General features: G+C 41.9%; 1 protein-coding gene across 16 annotated transcripts in view; it reads left to right on the top strand.

The window, feature by feature from the left end:
• The window catches only part of eya1 (EYA transcriptional coactivator and phosphatase 1), a 63,135-nt gene that overhangs the window by 3,810 nt on the left and 33,455 nt on the right, over positions 1 to 25,870 (top strand). For 6 of the 16 annotated variants that reach the window (XM_058626563.1, XM_058626528.1, XM_058626497.1 and 3 more), the window contains exon 1: positions 19,273 to 19,563. The exons of 1 other annotated variant lie outside the window; for it this stretch is intronic. The gene's annotated coding sequence lies outside the window, so the exon portion shown is untranslated. Of the gene's footprint in view, positions 1 to 855; positions 917 to 19,271; positions 19,564 to 24,259; positions 25,002 to 25,870 lie in introns of those variants that run through there. 9 more of the 16 variants (XM_058626553.1, XM_058626544.1, XM_058626535.1 and 6 more) reach the window with 5 other exon arrangements.

Raw genomic sequence — 25,870 nt, 5'->3', positions numbered from 1 at the left:
TGCTGTCAAAATCTCATATCATAGAAAAATCCCCTTCATTAGAGAAGTTTAATTACTAATTAGTCGGTCATTTGGACTCCAGGCAAAGCAAATACTCGGTCCATTCTAATAATATACACTTTGATTACACACTCTTATTGTATCAAGGTCCTCATTAGGTTCACACTGTATCATTTGCTCGACCCACTATAAAAAAAACATAAACATAGGAATTACATTATTAAAATGAATTCCTGTTTATATAATGGCCCCTCTGCAAAGACATTTATTAATATGCTAAATGTTGTGCTTTTATTAAGAAAAAAAAACAGAAAAAAAAGCCCAAGGAAAGGGGAGTGCAGGAAACCAGGCGGACTTGAGTAAAGGGCCACTTGAGTTTCCAGCGTAATAAATAATTCAGGGGTCCTGTGTGATGAGCTGCTGAGGACAGAAATCCCTAATGACAGCTTTTTATAACCTATGACTCAGCTGGCCATTATGCTCCTGACATCCCTGCACAGACCACATCCCCTCTGCATGCTCACTCCTTTCTCCTCACTCGCCACCGCGTCACCTACCACATCGACAAAAAGGACTTGTGTTACGCAATATTTTAGTGTTACATTATGCTGAGAAATGACTTTTTATGTATATATATATATATATATATATATATTTCTTTTTTCATTTAAAATGGTAAATGTGATGTGATAAATTGCCATAGATGACAAATGACCTGAGTTCTCTTCGCATATTGTTCCACAGATTTTGCTCATTTCACAGAATCCGTTTATTCATTTGTCTTTTCTTTCTGTCGCATGTTTCTTTTTTTTTTTAAGTTATTAATTTCACTTTCTGCCATTTGTCCCGCGTCAGATCCGTGGTAGAGAGAGCGAACCAGCCTTAATGCCTGTTACTTCTGCTGTGCGTGTGTGAGGTAAGAGACTTGAATAATTAAGTTTCTTCGGTCTGCTCTCGGCGCCTGTGACTGATCATGTGCTTCAGAGTTTGATTGGCATAATGGCACCGTACCCCCCAGGTAAGGTCATTCTGAGCAACATCTGGGTCGCACCATACATTATGCAACTCCCAGTATGAAAGGCAGAGCCTCATATGGTATTGGTTGATATCATTATTGTTATCATTTCCAAACCCTAGCTCCCACTAAGAATAGGTGGTTAATTTTAGATGCAGAAAAGATCCAATTACCCAGGCCTCTGCTTGTGCTTGTCCCCCAAGTTAGTGCTAGGAAATAAATCTGGTGGCCTTGATTAAGTACCTGACAATAGAGTTAGCACAGGACTAGTGGTTTATAGTAATGCGGCGGACATGGGCAATTAGGCCCACCAAGTAATTTACACTACTTCTTGCAGGTGGTGACCTGCTAAAAGCTCGGGGACCACCGCAGAAACAAAAGAGAGCGTATAGGCAGCGCTGCAGGACCTCCAAACAAAGCAAAGCAATCAAAGATTATAAAAAAAGTGCGATGCATATTTCAATTTTGTTATGATTTTGGGTTTTTTTAGTGGGTGGAATAACACCAAACCACATGGCACTGTTGCAATTTTCTGCAGAATGAATGATCACGTTTATACGTTGTTGATCTTCTTACGTCAGTGCGCGCCGCTCTTTCCTCGCCGCTGCCTGTTAATTATGAAATACTGAAGGTCTTGTCCATTTCGCCTTTTTTACTGCTTCTTCCTGCTGAATTTGGTGTGAAAGGCTGCTGTTCTTAAATAGGTGTATAAAAGTGAGAGTGTGTGTGTGTGTGTGTGGGGGGGGGGGGCATGCTCCCGAGCATTATGTCATCAGAGTCAAAAAGGCACGGCCGAAGGAAAAATAGCTTGTTTCACACATGATAGACACCTTAACACATGGAGCAACTGGAGTGGAGCATGTGGCTACTTCTCTTTACAGTAGCTGGACAGACTGTGGCTGCCTTTTTAATAAGAAGTCTTACTCTAGTTGAATACTATTTGTGTCCTAAAATGCTATTCGTTAAAAATTGGATGGTTAATATAGAATCAGCATCGCAATAACAGTGCATAGGATTGGGCAATATGGTATAATAATTAGTGTGTGTGGGGAAAAAAGAGTCATAAGGAGCTGCATGAATCAAAGTATTAATAATGTAAATAAATAAATATTTGGACTATAAATTATATTACTAATGCGTCTTAAAGGTGCCACTTCCACTATGACGGCTCTGCTCTCCTCACAGTATTATGTAATTCTATACCATGTTTGTTATAAATATTCTTATTATTATGATAATAGGGGTGCACAATTAATTGGAAAATAATTGTGCATGTCTATGGGGGACGCACGGTGGGGAGCGTGGCAAGCATTGTTGCCTCGTAGCAAGAAGACTGATGGTTTGTGTCCTAGTCCGGGGCCTTTCTGTGTGGAGTTTTCCTGTTTTTCCCTGTGTGTGTGTGTGTGTGTGGGTTTTCTCCAGGTTCTCTGGAGCGAATGTTTGTTTGTCATGTGTTGAATGTGTTTGCTGCAATTATTTTCTAAACAAAAATCAAACTTGTGACAAAATGGCATTATGATGATGATCATCTGCAGTGCTGCAGGAAGAAGATTCCGAAAAAAATGTCAAAAATTGACAAAGGGACCATTCATACAAAAATATGAACCGAAATTGTAATGTCCGTCAAAATAATTGCAATGATTTGCTGCAATATCCTCGCTTTTTATTCACCATACGGTTGCTTTTGATTCTTTCTATGGGTATTTCAATCATCTTTCTGATACACGTCATTAATAATTATACTCGTCTGTGTGTAACGTTGAAGAAAATCACTGTCCTCTCCTGCCGGCATGTCTCACCCATGTCTCACCCTGTGGCTTATCAGCCTGTTGTTCAGGTCAGCCGTTGGTCTCTCAGAGTGGCAGGACCCCTGGAATAACTTTGACCGCCTTGATCCCCACTGTCAGCACGTTGGCCTTAGTGTGAGCTGATTTCATCAAGGCTACCACAGGACGGTGATTGCCCTGCTCCCCACGACGGACCGCTGCTGGGCCGGTTTCCTCAGCAAGCCTGTTTCACTTAAAAGGAACATGTCCTGTTACAGTATGTGCAGAGAACACCGCGTCGATCCGTGGACTTCCTGGATCTCACTCGTTCGCTGCAAATGAGTCGTGACTCTTCATAATGCAGTCTGTTATTAGTCATATATTTTAAACATTTTCTACTTTCATTCATGTTTTAATGTTTTAGTTCAGAGTCCAGCACAGTTGTGCATGGCCGTGGAGTTTTGGCTATCTATTTTCATCCATGACAAACGGCCTGCAAATAGGAAGAGAAAAGCTAATTGGCATCAGCTCCAGTGATGTAAGCAGCACCAGCAGCTGTGTGTGGCCCACAGAGCTATTCCTGATCTCCAGTCTGATATATATATATATATACGTATACTGTACGTTTGTGCTACACCTGCAGCGCGACCTGGGTGTTAAAGACGGACGGGGTTAGCGACACGTCATTCTTTTTTGTCCCTTCACAGAGAAATGATTAGTTCAATCAAGCACAGCTTATATTGCTGCTGCTGTTTGATTGCATTGTCTGTTTTTGATGAGCCAGACATGGAACAAAATGAAAAGTTTCCGGATTAAATAATTGGGAATATTGTTAAATGGCATTGAAATCACTTGACCTTACATTTTGGTGGAAAATAAATACATATTTGCGTTGAATATGCACATTCATGGCATCCAATTAGGACATCAGGGTTATCATGATTGGAAAAAAATGTTGTCGATGTCAATATATATCGCAATAAGATGTCAGATAATGAAAGATTTAGTCTGTTAATTGTGGTTTTAAAATGATCTAACACAAACCTTTTAAAAGCAGCGATGTTTTTCCAACATTTTACAACAATTTATCCAACAAGGCAAAGCTCATTTGCACAGATGCAAGTGTGAACTCCTTGCTAGACAACTGGAAAAATATTTAGCATTTCTGCTGCTTATGTTTAATCTCTCATTAGCCTTCGGGTGACGTGGAACAGCGTCAGCCTCGGCCGATCCCTGCGTTTGCCAATCAGGGGCAGATTGAGTGACAGGCACAGGACAGCACATCCCTGACGTAAACCCTTCCTCTACCGCCACGAAATTAGAGTGGCTGTTGCTACACGCCGCCGCCTCCTGCTTCTACATAAATGAAAATGTAAGCACTCTGGTTCAGAAGTTCACATTTTGGACGCATGCCGGAACTACTTAGGGCCAATGACGTTTTTCAGGAACAGGTGGCCATGGTGACATAATTCTGGCTCACTATGAAGATCCCTAGAAATTAAGCCCCGCTCCTCTGCCAGAAGGTTTATTACTATGTCAATATTTGACTTGTTACAAATGTAAGCTGAATAGAGGGAAAAGACAATGTTAAGATCCCGATGAGGACGTCTTCACACCGACAAAATGTCCACAAACAAACAAAATATCACACACGCCGTGTGTCAAGGCCCGGTCGAGAAAAGCTATTTATTCTCGCGCACTGTTAACTACTGGCACGTATGCGTTCGAGTGGAATGCCATTCAGAATGCAGAAAATATATTTAGTTGCCAACAGACAGCAAAAGGCACCAGAGGGTCTAGCCCATGTGTGAGAACAGTTATTTCTGTCACAGTATGGGCTCTCAATTACTGTAATCCGCTGGTTAAGTCCTGCAAGAACATCAGGCCCCATTAACTATTCAGATACGTCTGACGTGACATTTTTCACAAAAAGGTTTCCTGTTATTTTCATTGTTGGAAATTTAAATTTTAAAAAACTAATTATTTACAGTTGCTAGTTACTTCTACCAAAAAGTAACTGAATCAGTGATTGAGTTACAAATTATAGAAGTAACTAGTTACAAGGGAAAGTAACTATTGACTTATTTTCAAGTACATTTTAAATGCTTTTGGACCCCGAACTTTAAAAAAAGGCTGCTTTTTTTATTAACCGGGCTCACCGTTCAACATGTTGTTGATCGTTTACTCGCTTGTGTTGTTGTGTGCGCGACTACGCTTATGTTCGTTTGTGTGTCAACATCACCCGCCCAACTCCGCCTCTGATAGGCTTACAATGACATTTTACTCCTCCTTTTACTACCTCAGCCAATCATCATCACGTATGCGGTTGTCTTGTGTGGAAGAACAGCAAAAAAAAAACAACACTTTGCCTCTCGGTTTAAAGATGTAGTTGGTCTGATGAAAACAGCTTCAATGAGCTAATAATTAAAGTAACGGTAACAGCGTTATCATGATTGAAACAGTAATTAATTACATTACTCATTGCTGAAAAATATAACGCCGTTTATTCCTAACGCCGTTACTTCAGGATCAGAAGTCAAGAGTGAAGTCACATACATCTTACTCTCCAGTGTTATGTTCCACCTACTGGTAGAAAGGTGCAATAGCAGACATAATGACTATACCATAAGTTACATTTAATCATCTTCTTCTTTCGGGGGTCGCCGCAGCGGATCATCTCCCTCCATCTTGTCCACCCCCCTGGGTCCTCTTCTGTTACATCAACTGTCCTCATGTCCTCATGTCCTCCTTCACAACGTCCATGAACCTTCTCTCGGCTCCATCTTCAACGTCCTTTGTCCAATATAATCCTTGTCTCTCTCTGTCTCTCTGACTGAACTGTCCCTCAAATCCGCTCATTTCTAACCCTGTTCTTCTTGTTAACTACATTTAATATGCTACGTAAAAACAAGGGAAGAGGAGAGTATCAGCTTCCCTTTGGTTTGATGGTTAAAAAAAAAAAACCCTGTTTGACAGATTTGACTTATTATTATATTTTAGTTGTTTTTTTTTAAGCCCATTAATAGGTAGGTGCTTATGGACAGTGGAAATACCCCACAGCTGCAGTCTGGCTGTTGCTCCATATGTGATCCTGCTGTCAGACCCTCAGAAAACACTCAAACTTCCCCACCATTCAGCCATGGTCTATTTCAGCTCCAGTCTTCACAAAGACACTTTTTCCCCCACATATTTTATTTACTTGATATAAAACTACTACTACAACAAAAATATTTGCGCTTACCATGTGGAGAACATAGATGTAACTCTGCTGTAACACGGAATATTCTGCCTGGGTTTTATTTGGGGAAACCTGTGAGGTCCGTGCTCATTTTGGGGAAGGTTTTATCTAAAGCTGTGCAAATCTAATGGCAAAGCCATGTGATTCAAGGGGGATGAGCTGAGAACAATGCCCAGATAACTGCATTACCTACCAGGTAGGAACACACAAGGGCTGCTGTCCTGAAGCTAGGCAACTGACAGGCCTCCGTGTTTGTATAAGGACACAGTCGAACTGCTCCTGCAAACACACTTTGTCTCACTTAATTGGTGCCTAATTCCTGCAAAGTTGTAATATGTCTCTTCTCTGCCATACGTAAACAATGGAGGGTGTGTAATGGCCATTTAGGCGTTCAAATAATTGGTTGTGCGAGTTGTGTAAACACTTCTGGACCCAATTTGGTGAAGTCATCTGAATATAAGACCAACTTATTTTTTGATTCTGGAAATGTGAACAGCAACAATATCAGCAAATACAAATACGTGTTTTTAATACATGGATATTGTATTTTGTTAGGTTTAGCGACAAAATTATTTGACATATTTAGATTAAAAGCACTTGGAAAAACATGTGGTTTGTTTTTAATGTTTATTATAGTAAAGCATTGTTTGATAGTTCATAAAATAAATATAAGTCTTACAGAGATAGGTATATGGATAGTTTTTATTTCAGACACGTACAACATTTACCATGACAACACATTGACATTTACATCTCGTCACATGTTTGAAAAGGAGTAGGCAGAAGTATAAACGTATATGTACCTACCCCCATTCCTATTACACACAACACAATTTATAATAGTACTTACATCACCAAATATTTACAGTATTTTATACAATGTTCTTCAGGTTCTCAGTGCATTTAAACACATTTAAACCATTTCCATCACCGTACTGGATTAAACTACTGTTCTTTGTCCTTATATTTATTTAAAATGTGTGTTTTGCATATTCTTTTAAACTGATATAACCATAATTTAACCCCCCGAGATTGAAACACACATATTTTATTGTATGTAAAACCTTGGTTTGACTTGGTCATTGTAGAATTATCGAGACACAAATTGACCCTCAGCGCCTTCAGCTGATAATTATTGGTCCTATTGGACGCCACTAATGAAAGCCTCAAGCTTCAAATAAAAATAATATGCAATTAATGCTGAAGGTGACAACTTTAATATATCAGACTTTAATTACTTTTTTGCTAATTAAAATTCTTCTAAGACAGTAAAGTCAATTTATTTATCCGCACATGGACTCAGCTGAAGGACAAAATGACATAAAACATTTTACACGTCTTTCACAAAGCGGTGTTATCTGTCCTCAAAAAAATATTAAAAATAAATACACAGATTCAGAGTTGGAATTCTGATCTGCTGCCACGAGTGAACAATATCTTTGCCTTTGCTGAGAACTCAAACTTTTTAAATGTCCTGGAGGAGTTCTTGCTCGAGTCCCAAACCTTCTGAGATCTTCTAATGAAGGCTTTACCTTCCAGGCAAGCATATTTCTCCAAATGACAGTAATTTACATATGATGTATTTAGAGAAGAAGAGGGCAGGCTAATTCTATTTAGAGATTTTCCTTTGTTTTAGGAGTCATTAGCAGCTCGCTCAAATCTAATTTTTTCAATTTCATCAGGCCATCTTGGAAAGCCTCTGTGAGCTCATCAGAGAGGAGCATTTATTGCTAAGTGTTCTCTATTGCATTAGCACACAATAAAGCGGCCGGGGACTGCTACAGACGTTTATGTGGAATCCAGTTAACACTCCGCCAATTCGTTTTTTATTGGGACACAATCAATTTTTATTCATTTTAAAGCCAGAATGCCTTCTTTCATTGTGTGCCTACCCCAGCTTATTATGCCCTAAACTAATTACTCATTTGTTTTCACAAGACGCTAATGTTTATGTTAAAGATTTCCTCTTTTTAAAACGCACGCCCCGGCGTGCATATGCATGATGTGAGACTTTGTGCATTTTAAATGCGGGTCTGTCACATGTGTTTCTCATTGTCCGGCATAATAATTGCATTAATTCAATTTGTAGAAACCTGGCAATAACAATAAAATCTGAGTAAGAACACATGGTATGGCACAATGATTTTGAAGAATTACAATGCGTCATCAGACCAGGCCCTTGGGTCAAATCTGGCCTTGACCAAATTTCTTTGGCTCATCTTTTCTAATGTATTGTAGGGTGAGGTCCTAAAGTAATCACAGAGAAACCAAAATGTGCCTCAGCTGTTCGCAAGTTATTTAGTGGATCATTATGACGCTGAAACGAGTTCAAATGAGCTGACCAGTATCTCTTTAATGCAAATACATATGAAATCCATCAGGAGTATTTGTTGAAATGATATTACGGCTGTGAAAAATAAGGTTTATGTAAATGCAGCTTCTTTGAATCTGTCATTTTGACTGTAGAACAGATTTAATGGTAGAAATCAATAAAGATGTCGAGACAGTGGACACTTAGGAGCTGTCCACACAGGAGAATCTGCGTTTTTATTGTATCAGTGAAATGGCCTTTTATGGGCCCTGAAATGCTTTTATTTTTTAAAAACAGGTCCCAAATAGAAAAATCTCAAAATGCCACTCTTGTGTTTATGTTACTTTGGGAAAATAGTAATGTCATAATCCCACCTCTCTTGTGCTTTTTAATAAGAACTTATTTTCTTTCCTTAGTTGCCCTGAATGTCTTCATTCTGTCTCTATTCTAATGTATATTCTTTTGAATGAAGCTTTATTTAAAAAGGTTCTTTACACATGGTCAACATCTTCTTCACTCATTTCCGTGTAGCAATGCTACAGCGCCACACACGGAAAACATCTTTTCCGTTTTTGTGACTTTTCAATAGATTTAAACAAAACTTTAACCTCGCTATTTATTTCGGCGCCTGTTTGAACAGAGAACTTGATCCGTGTGTGGCAAGGGAAAAAAAAGCAGTACGAGTGATTTCAATGTGTGTGTCTTCACTGTGGTCTGATAATTAGAGTGCTTAAGTGCTCCTGGAGAGAAGACAACTCAGATACCCTCTTCCTCTTCTGCCCCTCCTCGCGTCTTTAATGGCTCCCATTTGACTGTGATATCCTGTATTTGTTTGGTATCCGATGTACCTTGTACCAATCACCATTTACACAGAAGCTTATATTTGGCCTGAAATGTGATGTGGGCAACAGGCTGCCTTGTCTTTTACCCTCATCTTGCAACCTTTGATGCTTTGATATCAGCAAAAATGCACAGGAATTCCCCATTTCACTTTGCACAAAGAATACTCACAGGTCATACACTGTGTGTGTGTGTGTGTGTAGATATTTTCTCCTTAGTTTTGGGATTTATCCTGCCGTAGGATCTGGAATGCTTTCAACACATTGACGAGATGACAAGTTATCATTGATCTGTCCTTACTTAGCGGCATCCATTAAATAATGTATGGGCTCCTCCAGTGCATTACCAGTGCACTCTCCTGTCCTGACCCATTAGAGGAGTAGAGCACTGGGTCCTATAGTGGCTCCAGGCCTTCAGAGGCCTGTGGGCTTCCATTTAATTAAATTATCCCATAATGAAAACTCCCATAATGAGATTAATTTTAATTATTAATTAGAGGCCGATTTGAGGGAGAGGCCGCGTTAAAAATGCATGAACTGGCTAAACATTTTTCAATTCATCGCCTTTTCCCATTGTTAAAGGTGTAATTTATTAAGTGCACTTCAGCTGCTGGAGGTGATGGCGGTGGAGATATTGACGACCAGGCCCAGAGGTCAGTCCAAAGGGCTGCTGAAGTACTTGAATGTAATTTGATCATGTGCATTTTATCCATAAATGAATGCCCCACAATACACATTATCCCTGAGTGTTTATATAAAATCATGTAGTTTTTATAATTTTTTTTAGGACCTTTCACCACAAAGCTTGATGAATTTTATATTAACACCTAAAGGCAGAGAAGTAATCATAATTATGGCGGTAATTCTCTGCTGATGTTTGTGTACCTCCATCAGGTTGGCATGTTGATTCCCCCTGTGTGAGCACATTAGAAGACTTTGGTGGCGGGCCAAACGGAGTACAGGAAGATTGTCGACTGTCGCACAGTGTGAAATTGTAATTAGCTGGCATGGAAGTGTGTTTATTTGAGTTTCTGGGCAGGAGAGACGGTGGTACAGTTGAGATCCGACGGTAAGGCGATACATTGCTGAAAATAATCAATTTTTTGGGATTTAAATGAGTCAATTTTCACATCTATACAAGTTTTCTGTCAATTGACAGGAACTTTTAAGGCAGGCGGAGTGGCAGATGTGGCTTCGGGGGACAAGAATGTCATTGGGATGGTGAGCCGAGTGCATTTATCAGGCCTTCATCAATACTTGATTAATAATTCAGGCAGAGTCTGGTGGTTCTTCAGGGCAGGGTTTCAGCTAGCTTGTAATTTTGCAAATTGCATAGTCATCATGCAATGGAGGGGCCCGGCTTCTCGGAGACTCACAGTTGTGAACGTGGGCTGACCTACGGGGGTTTTTCGTAACAGGTAAAGCAAGAGCGCGATCCAGTTGTGGTTGCATTGTTTCCAGGTATCCACAACAACAACAACAACACAGCACAGAAACAGAACAATGTGAAGTCAGTTGGAGTCGACTCTCTTGCCAGAAAGCAAATTATTCTTAAGCCCACACATAATCTGAAGCAGACACGGCAAGAGATGAGCATAAATGCCTGTTATATGCAAAACTTACAGGAAAGCAGCACATTTCAGGAAGTGTCCCTGTTTGTTCTACCAGAGGTCCTTTAACAGATGACTTCCTTTGGTTTACAACAAACAATCAGGCATTTCTTTCCTTTGTGATTTGTTCAGTGTGCCCAGGTCCAGGTGCAGCATTAGCGGAACATTCTGTGAGCAGTGAATGAGCCAACCCATCAATTACCTCAAGACAGCTCTGTGATAATTCCCCTTCAGCCAAATGGGCTCCTCTAATTGCCCTGACCAGTATTACCTGTTCCAAAAGTGCGCTATTCTTCCACATGGTTTCCAAGGCAACTGCAGTTCTGCTGACCTATAAAAAGTTGCCACTTCTGTAACTGATCCGCGACGAGGTGGCTGTTTGTTTCCATGGCAGGGCTTGGCAGATATTTATAGGTCTATCTTATCTGGTATGAGTTGACACATTAAACATTAGCTCACGGTTTTACAGTCATTCATTTCAAATGAAGAAATTCTTTGGTGCCTTTGATAGAAATGAAAGAAGGTTGACTGGATGCTTTGAGAACAGAAAACACCTGGGGCTTCAGCAAGTCACAAAGTCGAGAGGAAGCAAACTTCACACACCCCCCCCCCCCCGCACTGTTTTCCCACCATTGGCTTTTTCCCCCCTCAACGCATGAAGCGGATTGTTGTAGCGAAACGTAATGTTTATTTTGGAGTCGGATGCATTCCCCCGGATGACCGGCATTCTTTGTTGCGGTTTGGTTTGTGTTTCTTGCAAAGATGTTCATAGCTGCTTGTACCGATGAGTCATGCGTTCATTGTCATAGGTCCTCGGCAGTTCATCACACCTCCCCTCATCTCTATCAAAGGGTTAATCAGGAAACCCTCCACGTTGGAGTGATAATTTATCTCTGATTCGCAGGGGCGGTCATGTGGATCACAGATAAAGGTGTATTAATTATCAAAGGTGTCATTAAGAGTTCATGAAGAGATTTCCCTCCAGGCATTTGGCAGATGTTACCTCCAACTGTAAAAGCTGTGTCTGACTTTAAGTTCTCGTCACTGTCGCTACGATGTGTAGTTGTTAACTGTATTTAATCCAGAAGGTGTTGGTGAGATCAGTTTAAGACGAACAACATGTGAACATGAAGCAGTGCTGCTTCTTGAAAACCAAATGTAGACACTGTAAAGGAAAAAAAGGTTTGAGTCCACAAATGAGATTTAAAGAGGCTACACAACAGATGGAATGAGATGGACTTTCAAAAGTGGAGAGATATCAATAGGAATCCATTTAGTTTATGGACTAGATACATTACCTTAACTAACAATCAATCATTTCTGTCTTTAAAGCTTTTTAATGCACGCAGATCTGACCTGTCGATACATTCTCAGCTTCACGGCCACTCTTTAACACCGTTGTTGTGGTTACTCGTCTGCCGTCATCCGTTTGTTACTTCCTCCTTGAAATGCAACTTTTACCGTACAGTCTTCCCCTGGATCGCCGTTGAATTCCCAGTAACATTCTCCAGTATGAGAAGATGAAAAGCTCCCAATGGTTAACCACTTTAGGAAAACAACACAGTTTGGCTCAATATTTTGTGGAAGAAAACCGACTTCTAAGAACATTCTAAGTCCATTGTCAAGAAAGAGGTGATGCAATGTGTTGGCCTTTTGTTGAGCAACTGTTTTGTTTTGCTCAACAGAAGAAAAAAAGAATTCCACTCTTTTATGTTGTTGTTTAACACTGCGATTGTTTTGTCCTTCTAAAAGTATAGTGTTAGTCATGATATAGCCTCAGGTCATACGCACGGAAACTGAGAAATACTGTAAACCCATCTGTGGAATAAAGAAAGAAAAAGAGCGAGAGAGAGAGAGAGATAGGAAGTAGCAAAGTATGAGACTGTAAGCAGTTCTTGTTAGATGAGATAGAACATATTTTCACACACTACAAAGACGGAGTGTGCTGCAAGGAGTGCGTTGCAAATTCCATTTCCTCATGGAGGAAGTCACCTTTTAACAGGGCCACCGCTGTTCTGAACACATCAAGAGGAAACAAACATGGAAAGTTGGCATATCTTCTAGTCCAGTCGGCCCCATTGATGTCTCCCACAATGATATGTTTGTCCAAATGAGCTGCATTAGAGAGCCCGGGGTCTCAGGAAAGAATCGCCATTCATTTCCATCAGATTCCTCATAATGTGTTTGTTGATCCCTCCTGCTTCGTGCGGCAGTGTTAGCGCCGTCCTCACTCGGACGATGCCGCCTTTGTTTTGTCATATGCAGAGTTACTCGGACAGCTCTTCCTGTCCGCTGGATATTGATAGTGCGGCACTCGTACTCTAGTGAAAACAATAAATGAAAGGTTGTCTCCCTGAGTCACGACGACTGCAGCGACACGTACCAGACGCATGCACAGGAGTCACCATGAGGTACTTTGCGGTTAACGTATTAGCATATATACATCAGCACCTCTCCTGCACAGTCTTGCACCGTGATTATCCCACTGGTTATTTTGGACGTGCTTTCGTGTCTCTTTGACACCAGCGCGAGCGGAGGTACCTACTCGCTGGGCGAGCCGTTAATAGTTCGCACTGTCCTCTGGGCCGTGAAAAATTGCGCAGCTCAGCATGTTTCCCGCTGTTCTATAAAACGAGTGACATTTGGTGTCTGGATAATCCGAGCCTCCGCTTCTTTAAGTGCACATGCATAAGGAGGCTCGGGGCAGACAGATACGCCCAGCTGTTAAGTCTGTCCAGGAGTTAGAAGTTACTGAAAACTGGTGTCCAATGGCAGTGCCCATTTATCACTGCAAATAGCCCCCGCTGTGTCTGCCTGCACTTGCTTCTTGGGGAACAAATGTGAATGTAGGTTAAATATAAGTTATTTTCCGGTCTGAGGCATTTGTGTTTTATTTATGTCGGATAGATGGCTGATTGGTAATACCCACGGGCTTAAATAGTCTTGTCTGTGCTTTTGTATCATCCCTTGGCAAAGGCAGCAGCGGAGCTTGAATGTGGAAGCATATTCTGCCAGTGAGACAAACTGGCTCGCACAGGACTGCCTCTTTTGTAACTGTATTCAGTCACTGAGCAGAATGGCACGGACCCAATCTAAAGTGGCTTTCATCTGTCCAATTCAAACAGACGTTTGACCCCGGACATTTGCCTAATGTGTTTTTGTTATGTGTACTCCTGGCTTCACAAATGTCACAGTGGCTGGACTAGTGGGGGTTTGGTTTGTTACTCGGGGGAGTGTGTGTGTGTGTGGGGGGGGGACTGGAACAGGGAGCCTGCCTGAGGGGGTGGGGTTGCAAGGCAGCAGTTATGTCTATAACCTCTGCATTTTGTACTCTAATCCCCCGGGAGTTGGTGGTGGTGGTGGTGGTGGTGTGGTGAACATAAGTTCTCAGTGATGACACCCCCACCACCGTCCCAACCCCATCCCCATGGGCCAGACCCGCTGCCTGCTGATCAGCGGCTCGTCCCCGGGGCCCCGGCGCTCCGCTGACCAGGCCCCAACTGGACAGGCAGCTGTGGAGGAGACGGGGAGTGCCACATTTCTGGCCGCCTGGGTTGTGCAAGTTAGAAGCCAACCCCCGGACAGTTGAGGCAGTCCCAACAAATGCTGCCATTAGAGAGGTGCTGAAAATTTATTACCAATCATATTGGTATTTTAGGGCGCAGTGCAAGTTGAGTTTCTGTCTTTAAGTGTAATTATCAGATTTTGGGGATTTGTGTGTGTTTGATGTTTGAGTGTCAGAGAAGTGCAAGGAACTTTTCATAATAGATTAATCTGTTGATTATTTTCGTGATTCGTCTTCTTTGGTCCATAAAATGTCGAGAAAATGTTGATTGGTGTTTACCAAACCTGGAGATGATGGTGTTCTCAAAGGTCTCGTTTTGTCAACAAACCAAATTGATTAATTTTTAATGATTTATTTGTTTCATGGAGCAGAAAAAACATAATATTCACATTTAAGAAGCTGAAAAATTAGAGGGCTTGTTCGATGAATTGATGATCAAAACAGTTGACGATTCATTTAGTAATCGATTAATCAAATAATCCATGCAGCCCTAATGTATTGTTGTCTTATTTGCTAAAAAAACTGTGCAGGATTTTCACAATAAAGCAAATCAGAATATTATCATTTTGAACGACCATTGCTTCTATGTTTATGTCACACATTTAATCAATTTAATCCAATAAAGTCTGTTTGTTGTGTAATAAATGCTGTTATATCTGATATATCAGTGCCATTACTACAATAATGCTATAGTCATGGCACAAATACAGCTTTGTGTTGACAAAAAATCCTTAAAATGATTTGCCCACTGAGAATCACATTACAGCAGAACTGCCACTGAGTCACTGCATTGTTTACTTTATAGTCGTCTCTTAAAAACAAACAAAACCTTCAGTGTTTCTTACGTTTGCAAAACTGCAAATAAATACGCAAATGATGAGTAAAATGTGATGATGTCTACTTTACCCAAATATTTATTGATCCCAGTTTAACATGGAAGTGTAAGTGTTATTCTAAGGTAGGCACCAAACTAAATATCTATCAAACGAGCCATTTTAAGTGACTTATTCGTCCAAATTTACTCTTTATTCTCCCTCATCCTTTAACAGGCTATATATTCTGAGCGTGACGCCCGCGGTGATACTTCCAGCCATAGTGATGTCTCATTATGAGTAATAGGTCTCTAAAGTGTGCTTGTTTGGCTTTTTTTGGGCCATCGGAGAGCAATAAAGTGTCTGTCTGAGGATTTTCGGGGTCCTCATAGACTTTTCCCAGGTGTGCCTCACTGGTCATAAAGTACAACTTTTCTCACAAGGTACATTCACAGATAAATGTGCCTACTGAGCCCTTTTTCTGACTAAATACTAGTTGTTTTATATTTAGTTTGCAAGCTAATGTGTGCTTGCTATGTTTTCTGTGATCCATGAGAAAAATTTCACAACATGTCCCCCTTTGTTTTGTTTGGAAGCAACAGTCGGGTCACGCTGTTCATTTACATTTGGTGATGTCCGCTGAGGTTAGCCGTTTCCTTTGTTCCTCTTTTTCTGTCAAGGGAAAGCGCTCGTGTATTTTCAGGTTGAGGTATTCTGTGTTTACTTTTGTCACTGTTTCTTGGCGAGGCGGGCCAACCTGATGTTTATTTATAAGGAATTCAGGCTTCACTTGGAACTTTTATTCCCCACATGAAAGCACTCGACTTGCTACTAATTTACCTTGAGTGATTTCAAAATGATCTGTCTGTGCTGTCAAAGGTTTTTTTTTGTTGTTGTTGTTTTTTCTTTTGTGGCAGCAACTTGTCATCATCAAAGATTTTCTGTGGAGTTTAATGAAAGCCCCGGGTTAAATGGACGGGTTAATGTTATATTGTATAAACTGGAATACATCACCTTAACATGTTTCTTGGCCTTGAAATTAAGTCGGTTGCCTTTTTGTTTTCGCTGTCGATGCTGCAGCAGCCGCTGTTGCTATGCAAGTGGCTTTTTCAGTCCATATTACAGAGCGCACATGAAAACACCAGCAGTTGGGAACGGAAGAGGAATGGAATAATTTTGAGAATGATCTTGAATTTCCCTGAGTCATCACTGCTGCTCTGCTTTAACTAGCACATGTCACTCCGTGGCGCTTGGTTATTTTCAACAGGAAACTATGCACGTTGAACAACTTACAGAGCTCTTTGACAAATTGCCATGCAGCAAACTTAATGTCCCACTTGTGTCAGCAGCACGGCTGTGAAGGCTAGAAGGAGGGTTCTTTTTTTTATACATATATAATTTATTTTCCCTTTAGTTAATAGGTGAACACTTCACCTGGTAATGCCTGTGTAAATATATAAAAAAACCTGTTATTTTATCCAAAGTTGTCCCAAGTTCAGATTTCAAGTATAATGCTCTGCTGAGACTTGTGTCAAAAAAAGGAACTCGATCCCCCCCCTCCCTCCTGTGTGTGACATTGTATAAACACTGTAGTAGCTCTACCCAAACAAATTTGCAGCATATGCATATGAAAATATTGCAACTGTGTCACTGAGGGTGTTGGCATTTTGTTTCATCTGTGCCCCTTGATTCCCTGTCACGCCGCTCCTGCTTCTTTCACACTGTTTATGTTGCCTTTTGTCAAGATAAGTAAACTCACTTTACTTCCATGTCCTCCTTTAAGGAGACACAGAGTTTTTTTTTTTGGGGGGGGGGGGGGCAACATTTGAGACTTCCAGTGAGACGTACATTAACCCGCGCCATTCTTTATCTCCGATCCGTGATCAGCCGTTTAGACGAAGTGAGTCTATTTTCATGTGTGTGAGAAGCTGAGTGGATAACCTGTTGGCAGTGGGAGATAGTGCCGATCTCTCTTCACTCTAAATTGCAGGCAGGCATCCTCGCAAGCCCCACATGAAGACCACTGAGTCCCATCAAGATAATCCTTAATAAAGAACGGCTTCACATTTAATCTTAGCCCACTTCTCAAATTTCTTACTTGATATAGTTTTTGGCAAGTGGCGTTTTAGCGCTGATGTGCGTTGGACACTATCAGGGAATCTTTTGTTAAGCTTCCACTTGGCACATGACGCGACCTCAAGGGTTTTTTTATCGTAGCAGCTTATTTCTCGTAACTTGCGTATGTTTTTGGGGGGTGTCTTTGTGCCTCTTTATAAGTGTTATGTTTTAGTTTTGGCCTAATGACGCTCAAAATGAGTTGAAATCAAACCCTTATACTGTCAAACATAACAATAGTACAGCTGCCAGGTTAAGTGAAGCCTTGATTCAAAACAAACTACTCTGTTAGGACTATCAGTATGAAAAATCTGACTCGAGTCATCGTGACATAAACAGCCATGGATAAAGACGTGGAATTTGAAAATAACTTCATTGCAAAATGACATCTCCATCTAATTTTATACATCTGCTTATTGGGCAAAGGACTAATTCACTAAACCTCACTGCTGTGTGAACACCGCCGCTATTAGAAATAGTCACTCGAGAGTCCCCGAGCATCTATTAGTCAATTGAGTTATCTGTTACCTGGTGAATGTGCAATATATTTCATGCTCCGATACTGAAACTTAAGCCCGCGGATTCATCTGTGGGTTGTTGGTGAGGAAAAGGAGGCAGCGCTTGGATTTCCAGCTCGTCCCCATGCATCATTTCTGCAGTGTATTTAAATCAGCACTGATCTATTTCTGTCAGCTCCTTGTTGACTACTGCTGCACAGAGGTGGCTCACCGTTGACCTGCTTGGAGTTTGGGTTGTGAACCCGGCAGCTGATCAAGGCGTAAATGGCTCATTTATCGGCATTTTTTTTTTTTTTTTGATGGAAAAAACATGTGCCACGCAGTACAAACACGTTTGATTGTGCTCTTTCCATTAAACGCATGATAAATTTGTATATCTTGTCATCACCCTGTGAGTAGTAGGTAACGGAGATATACAAGCGGTGCATAATAGACGTTCGGCTCACACAGTGTACTATTCTTTTAGCTATGGGTGTTCTTTTTCTTTCAGCACCTCTTTACCACACTAAATGTATGGCTTCCTCTTCCTTGACAATCATTTTTCAGCGTCGCAGTTGGTGTTTCGCCCTCCCGTTTTTTATGATGTGAAAATTCAATTTTAAATGGTCCATTGCCCTCACAACCATTCATTATGCAGAACGGATATAAAAGGCAAAAAAAACTTTGCACAGGCCTCATCACCAGCTTAAACAAATCACCAGTTTGAACTCATCAGTAGCCGCGTGGCTTTATTTAGCAGCTTCGCACAGTTGAAATAATAACCTGGAGCAGACAGAAGGCACTCATTACCTTGCACACAGACGCGGTGTGTATGTGTTGACGGAGGACTTCCACTAGGCTGCCGCGCAGACGGACAGAGCCGGGGCACTCGGGCCGTTGTTAAAACCCCCCCCCCCCCCCCGTCACCTAAGCTAATGACCTGAACCCTTGTTTTGTCTCTCGACTTCCTCTGCGACGGAGAGAAATCCAGCAGTGACCTAAGACTCACGGGAGAAAGCAAAAAGAATGAAAAAAAAAAAAAGTGGTTTGTGGTGGTGGTGGTGGTGGTGGTGGGGGGGGATGACAAAAACATGAGAGAAAGGGGTAGAAAAGAGTTGGCCCTCGGGGTGTGTGTGTGTGTGTGTGTGTGAGCAGAGCCTGGTCTTCCAGTGGACATATCTGCCATTTCATTGTCTGGAGATGACTCTATTGCTTAAAGCTGTGAGTGAATGACATATGGGGAGCTGGTGTGAGGCACAACTCCCGCGTGCCTCCTCCAGACCCAAAGTCTTCCTGTGAGCGAGCACTGAGCAACTTTTTCTGCTTTTTCAAACAGCAGCAGCAGCAGCGGCAGCAGCAGCGGCAGCCTCCCTCTCCCTCCCTCATTCACTGCCTTTCTCCCTCCCACCCTCTCCGTTTGCTCTCTCTCTCTCTCTCTCTCTCCCTCTCTCTTTTTTTCCCTCTTCCTCAGACACTCACTAGTCACTGCCTGAAGCAGTAATCGGACAACTCTCTTTCTCACTAGGACTGGGTCTCCTGAGATAGCGCGCAAGGCTCCATGGGTTCCACCGCCTAAAATGAAAAAGAAAAAGTAGTCTTGTCGTTTACGTTCATTGTGCTGCGAACTCGACCAAACACCTGAAGAAGAAGTGTTTCACTTAAAGACCTCGCTGTCCATTCTGGTGGACTGAACATTCTCTGTCTGAAGAAGATTTTCTTTTCTTTTTCTTTTCTTTTTTTTTTTTTAAGAAGAGAATAGACGGGATAAACACACTGGCATTCAACCATAATTGTAGTGAGTATAATTCAAATTGACATTTTTATGTTTTTATCTGCGTCTCGATCTTTCTCATTTTTGAGTACGTCTGGAGTGTGTGTGTGTGTGTGTGTGTGTGTGTTTGTTAATTTGCGTCTTCTTTTAATTTGTGATATAATACAGATCATTTATGTCAACAAAGTGCTTGGAGTGTAGCTACATTTCTGGATTTATCCTGTCAATAATGTCAAATTTTTTTGTTTGTTTTTGCTTTTTATTTTATTATTTCTCATCAAGAGCGTCTTTATTATTGTAAAATGTTAAAACTACATGCCTATAGAGACAAAATAATAAAAGAAGGGTTTAGTGGCAGATTTAAGGCAAATATTATATTATATAAATATTATATGAGCCAGTGTTTATTTTGAATTTTGGTGAAAGTAAATAAAACCCACTTTCCATTAATGTAAAGATAATTATTTAGTTTAAAATATTTGGCATGTTAGAATTAAAATAATCATAATATCACACTTCTACTATATTATACTGATGATAATAATAATAATAATGATAATAATAAAAAAATATATTCATTTTCTTTTCTTGTGATTAAACTAAAATTTTAAACTTTTTAACTTTAAGATTTCCCCTCTTTCCTGTTTTATAACATGTAATTTACATTTATGATCAGACAAGGACAAACATGCTGGAGTCTCTTCTTTTTTTTGTCGACTGGCAGAACAAACAAAAAAAGCCTAACACAGTTAAAGCAGTTGACATCTAATGCCATCTGCTGCGGCCAGGAATGCTGCGAGAGGAGAACTGAGAGAGGCTCCCAGTGTCTGACCAAGGCAACAGGCCTCGGCTCCCGGGGCCGCGCTGCCTCTCCGCTCGCCAGTGTTTCACGTGTAGTGGAGATGACTCAGCCGCTGTAATCACTCGCCCTCTCTAATTGAAGGATGTTCTGGTTTAATGTTGTGTGCATGATCACAGGGCCTTCCCCCGTCGTCGCAGCTCGCAGAATTATCCTACGTGTACGTGTGTGTGTTTTGAGGTGCGTTTCATCCCTGAAATTTAGATTTCTTTCCTTTTTCATCTTGTCATTTTCAAACACATGCACTTCTCGCTCTGTGTTTAGAGAGGTGTGTGTTTTTGCAGATGAAAGGGAGGAAATGGAGAGGTTAGGAAAGGCTGGAGCGAGACAGACTGCTTTTGCAGAGTGGCCTTCGCTCCACCGTGTACACAAACATGACAGTGTGTGTGTGTGTTTGAGCGGCCTGCTGCAGCCATTCACTCACACAATAACCTTATTTATCCAATTAACAGATAATGAGCAGGCTGATTTGGGGCTGTTTGCACTGTGTATTTGCTTTGCACGGGGAGGGGAGGGGGGGGAGAGAGATCAGCGTCTCTATCTCTGCCTCGCTGCGGAGCTTCATGCATGTGTAGCAGCAGTGTGTAAAGGAAAGAGTGGTTGGTGGCATTGTTTGCCCAAGGCCTGATGCCTTCCGTATGGATGTGTTTAGCCCGGGCCGAACCCCTCGGTCTATTCTCTCAGGGAGGAGATTGAAAACGGTGAAAGACACAGAGGGCTAATTGATCCTGCCTCACTCGGCTGAAGACGGGAGAGGGGGAAGTAAGAGAAAGAAAGAAGAAGAAAACGGGTGACCTCCTATTAAGTAGCCCATAGTGGACGAGTAGTGAACAGGGCTTGTTTACTAAATACCGCGGGGGTGTTATTTTGTGAACACGCCACTGTTTGGATCTGGAGGTTGTGGCTGAAAGAGCAGGAAATGAGCTTTAAAGGTTTCTGATGATTGTCATCACGGGGTTGTCGGTCACTAATACCCCACTTGTGTGTTTGTTTGTAAATGGCACCGTGTTTACGGCGAGCAGGGATAATTGGGAAGCTGCTGAGCTGTACGTCTAAACACATATTGTGTTTGTGTAGGGAATGAGTTGCAGAAATTGCTGATGTGCCTGCAGACCTTTACACACAATTATTTTGTAAATGAGTACGAGCCTCTGCAGCGATGACATAAATGATGTGGATAATCAGTTCCTCAAACGGAGCACATCTCTGTCTTAGAGAGAATTTGTCGCAAGTATTAAGGTGATTTAGTCCCCGAGATTTGCCTCTTTCATCTTTGTGTTGCCTCCATCGGTCTGCGGTGGTCTCAGTGGTGGGCAGGTTGTGATAAAAATGTGCACCTTAAATCTTGTTTGATGGCCCCAGAAAAAGGCGAGCTGGCCTTCTGGAAATAATTTTGAAGGTTGAAGAGCACGGTATTAACAGATTTAATGTAGCCATGGAGTGAATTGCTGGAGCACCGCAGTGTCACACTGCACTGAATGAGAGGGAGAGGGAGACAAATTACAGCCAAACACACAAACACGTCTGCGCATAATTAAGTGTTTAATTTTCAGAATTTGAAATTAGAATTTTTATTTAATTATTTATTTATTTTATTATTTATTTTTGTTTAACATATTTATATTTTTTTAGTGCTAAAATGACGCCGAGCGTGTACTGTGAAACGCACATTCTATAGATTCTATAGCTATCTCCTCTAAGTGATGTAACGTTCGTGGGTAAAAAAAAAAAAAAGAAAAAAGACACCAGCCCATTTCAATGTTGCACTCGCTGGCAGCCGTCATTTTTCTCCAGTCACATCAGTGAAGTGTAGCATTTTTTTTTTTTGCAAACTGTGCCTAATTCCAATCACATCTGTGTCCAATTGTTGTCTGCATCTACATTCTTTGTGAGTGGATTTATTTTTCCTGGGCCACCATGTGTATTCAGCTGACCAGCTTAAGTGGGGATTAGTTGTTTTTAAAGTTACATTTTTTTGATCAGAGCATTGTTTTTGCAAAAAGATGTAACTCACAACACATGGCGCGCCTAGTCTGTAAAATAAAAATACTACAAAATGAACTGTCAAAGATGATAATTCTGTCGTTGTCACACTTATTTATTACTGTGTCAAACTAAACTTAAAAATAGGAAAATAAATAGAATGAACTTTCAAACAAACCAAAGAATGTCACAGTTCAATTATAAAGTGGGTAGCGCTCACCTCTGTAGTCAGGCAGCAGCAAAAGGACAAATGATTAGTGCCAAGTCAGACAGCCTGCATGTTATGCTGAGGTGATGCATCCTAAAAGCTTGGCTGACTGTGTTTACCTTTGGAGACGCAGATCTTGAAATAAGGAAAGGGGAAACAAAAGGGCTTGCAAACAACCGTAAGTGAAGCGTGTTGTGGCACTTCTTTCTTTTCTCTCCTGATGACACTTCCAGCGCTTCATCCAGCCTCGGCTTTGTTCTCGTCGGCTTCAAAGACCTCGGCGGTTCAGGTTGAACTAAAGGAGCACATCAAAGATGCTGACTGCAGTCACCTTTTTTTTTTGTTTGTTTGTTTTAAACAATAAATATTTAGCAAGACAGAAGAAAGGACTTGGTTTTGCTTTAAAATCCCCCTCCTCCTTCTCGTCTTCCTCATCTTCCTCTCTCTTTTCACCTGGCTGGTTTCACCTGCTGGCATTGGCTCAGACACCGGCATGGTAATGGCTTCACTGGCTTGCACTGCTGAACAGAGGAACCAGCCACACACACACACACACACACACACACACACACAGACACTCTATCCCACATCAACCCACCACAGATCTCTCTCCACAACCCCCCCCTGAACTCTGTGATCGCTGTTAATGTTCTGTGGCAAAATGTGTTTCTCTTTCGTCTTTTACGGCTCCTACTTCTGTCCACTTTCCTTTCCATTTATATTTTGTTGTACTTTTGTTTTTCTTGTACATCCCCTCTGCACATTTCAATATTGTGAAATGCCAGGAGGAGGCACTGCTGCTCGTGGGCCGTGGATTCTTAAGTGAAAATTAAATGTAATGGGTTTTTTTTGGGGGGGTGGCTAAGATGGCTGTGCCATGAGCAGTGGAAGAGAGAGAGTGAATTGTAAAGCCGGAATGGTATTCATGAAAGCTTTGCCTTGGTGTGAAGAGCAAAAAACTTAAGACCATGCATGCAGCTCAGGTTACCGCGGCTCATGTAAACAGCCGGCTATTGAAAAAAATCATACCAGCACTTTTAATTTCTTTTCTCTCTTTTTTCATGACCAGTTGAATACCTTTGACCTTTTTTGGACCCTGTATTCCCGTGGAGGGCTTGAGTCGGGTCAAATATAGTGTTATAGTCATGCAAGTATATGGCTCCGCTTGATGTTTGCAGAGAGAGAGAGAGAGAGACGAGCAGAGCGGGAGTGGACAGCGAAAATGTAACTGTCAGCTAAAGGAGAGTAATAGAGGCATTCGTAGCGTCATAGGAAACATATGTGGCTCCATATGCTCTCTGTGTTCTTGTTTCCAGTCTCCTTCATTGTCTGAGATGCACCACTGATCCGGGGGCCTCTAAAGTGCCCTGCATGTGTGAGTGTGTGTGTGTGTGTGTGTGTGTATGCGTTGATGTGGGGGCCCTCTGATGTGCAGTGTGTGTCCACATGCAGACATAGAGGCGTAAGTTATGTGTCTCTCTGTGCGTAAAGAAAAAGACAGAAGCATGAATTTTCATGTTGCCACAGGAAAAGAAAAGATTTATCCATTTTGCCGTGTGAGTGTGTGAGTGTGTGTACATTATTCTCTCTTTGCTTTCCTGTCCATTCTGAATGGACTGTGAAGTCGAAAGTTGTGTATCTGTGCTGTGCAGTGCTGTGCTGTGCTGTATGGCCCCAGGCTGGGGCAGGCCCACGGAGAGCAGACCCTGACGGTCATTAGGAGCTGTCAGTTTGCTGGGATGGGGAGTGCTGATAAATTTCAGATAGTGTCAATTGCAGATGAAAGATGTGCTGAAGATGCTAGGGGTGTCACGCTTGACTTGTCCATCCTCAACAAGTCCCATCTCCCTTCCAGCGGCAAGCTACCTCCAGCAGGAAAGCAAGCACCCACCCCTCTGCTGCCCCCTCGTCCTGATATCCCCCAACCCCTCACCCCTCACTGCCTACCTTCACTCCTTCACCCCCATAACTCCCCAAACCACCACCACCACCCCTTCCTGCTTACCTTGGCTAAGCAGCTTTGCATGTTGATTGGGGGAGGGCTAATCCAGTTTGCAGCTGTCGTAGACCAATGATGAATCACCTTTCCGTCATTTGGCTGTGCTCCCCTTGCTCGGGGAGGAGGGAGGACCTGGCGGAGGAAACAACAGTGGAACAGGGCTGCGGCTCGGAGAGACAATGCGCGCCTCTGTTCCCCTGCTAGCCCCCTCTTCCCATTCTGCTCCAGAATAACAATAATGTTTTCTCAGACGAGCCTTTTTGTGTCAGGGATGGCTCTGGACTGTGACATAGAGCTGCGATAACAAGGAGTGACATTGTTTCTGCTGCAGCAGGTGGAGGCGGAATAAAGGAAAGAGAGTGTGGTGGGGTTTTTTTTTTTTTTTGCGAGGACTCAGAGACACCTAGGTCCAGGTAAGAGCGCGGTTGCAGTTTGAGAGACGTGGAACTCTCAAGTTAGAGCCTCTGCTGAAACAACTTCTCTTTATCAGCTCGCTGCGTTTTTTCCTGATTTGAGGTTGTGATGTCGGCTCGTGACAAACATTTGTCACGAAGGAGGAGAAAGACGGCTTTGAGCGTGTGTGTTGTAGGAATAAGGTTATTTTATCCTGCTCTGTGCCTGTGTGCTGCTGCTGCTGCTGCTGCGTGAGTGTGATATTTTTAGGAGAGGCGTAAATAAATATACCTTTGGGAAAGGCTTATGCGGCTTCCATTACCGGAGTATGTGTGAAAAAGATTGTATTATGAATTATCCTGCTTGGTATATTATTATATTTTCTGTTAATTGTTAAATTCAACCACAAGAAAAGACTGCGTTTGACAAACGATGACAAAGTGTCTCTCTCTATCACAACAGTGTAATCTTAAAGACAGCCAGCGTGGATCATAATTTAATCTCTTTATCTCATAATTCTGGTTTTCTTTTCTGCATCTGATAGCACTCAAACTACTTAGAGTCACTTGAGCAGTTATCTCTGTGGCCTTGGGTAAAAGGGCCGATGTTTGTCGATAGCAGAGATACCAAAGATCCCTGGAATATAATTGGAAATGGCAGCGTAATGTAACAAAACATTTTTGCCCTAATTTCATTAAACCGCCGCTGCAATGGGAACAGTGGCAGAGACAAATGAAGTCTGGAGTCGGTGTCTGTACTTTTCAAATCACTCGTGCCTTCCCTCCACTCCACCGTCTTTGCCCCCCCCCTCCCCCCAATCAAATCCTTCCTGAGCGCACAAATGAGAAGATAGAATAATGTTTTCTGTGGCGTGGTCTTTCTGTGTAAA

The sequence above is a fragment of the Solea solea genome, chromosome 1, assembly GCF_958295425.1.
Source record: "Solea solea chromosome 1, fSolSol10.1, whole genome shotgun sequence".
NCBI lineage: Eukaryota > Metazoa > Chordata > Actinopteri > Pleuronectiformes > Soleidae > Solea > Solea solea.
The sequence above is the reverse complement of the archived record's forward strand: the minus strand, read 5'-3'. Positions and strand labels throughout refer to the sequence as shown.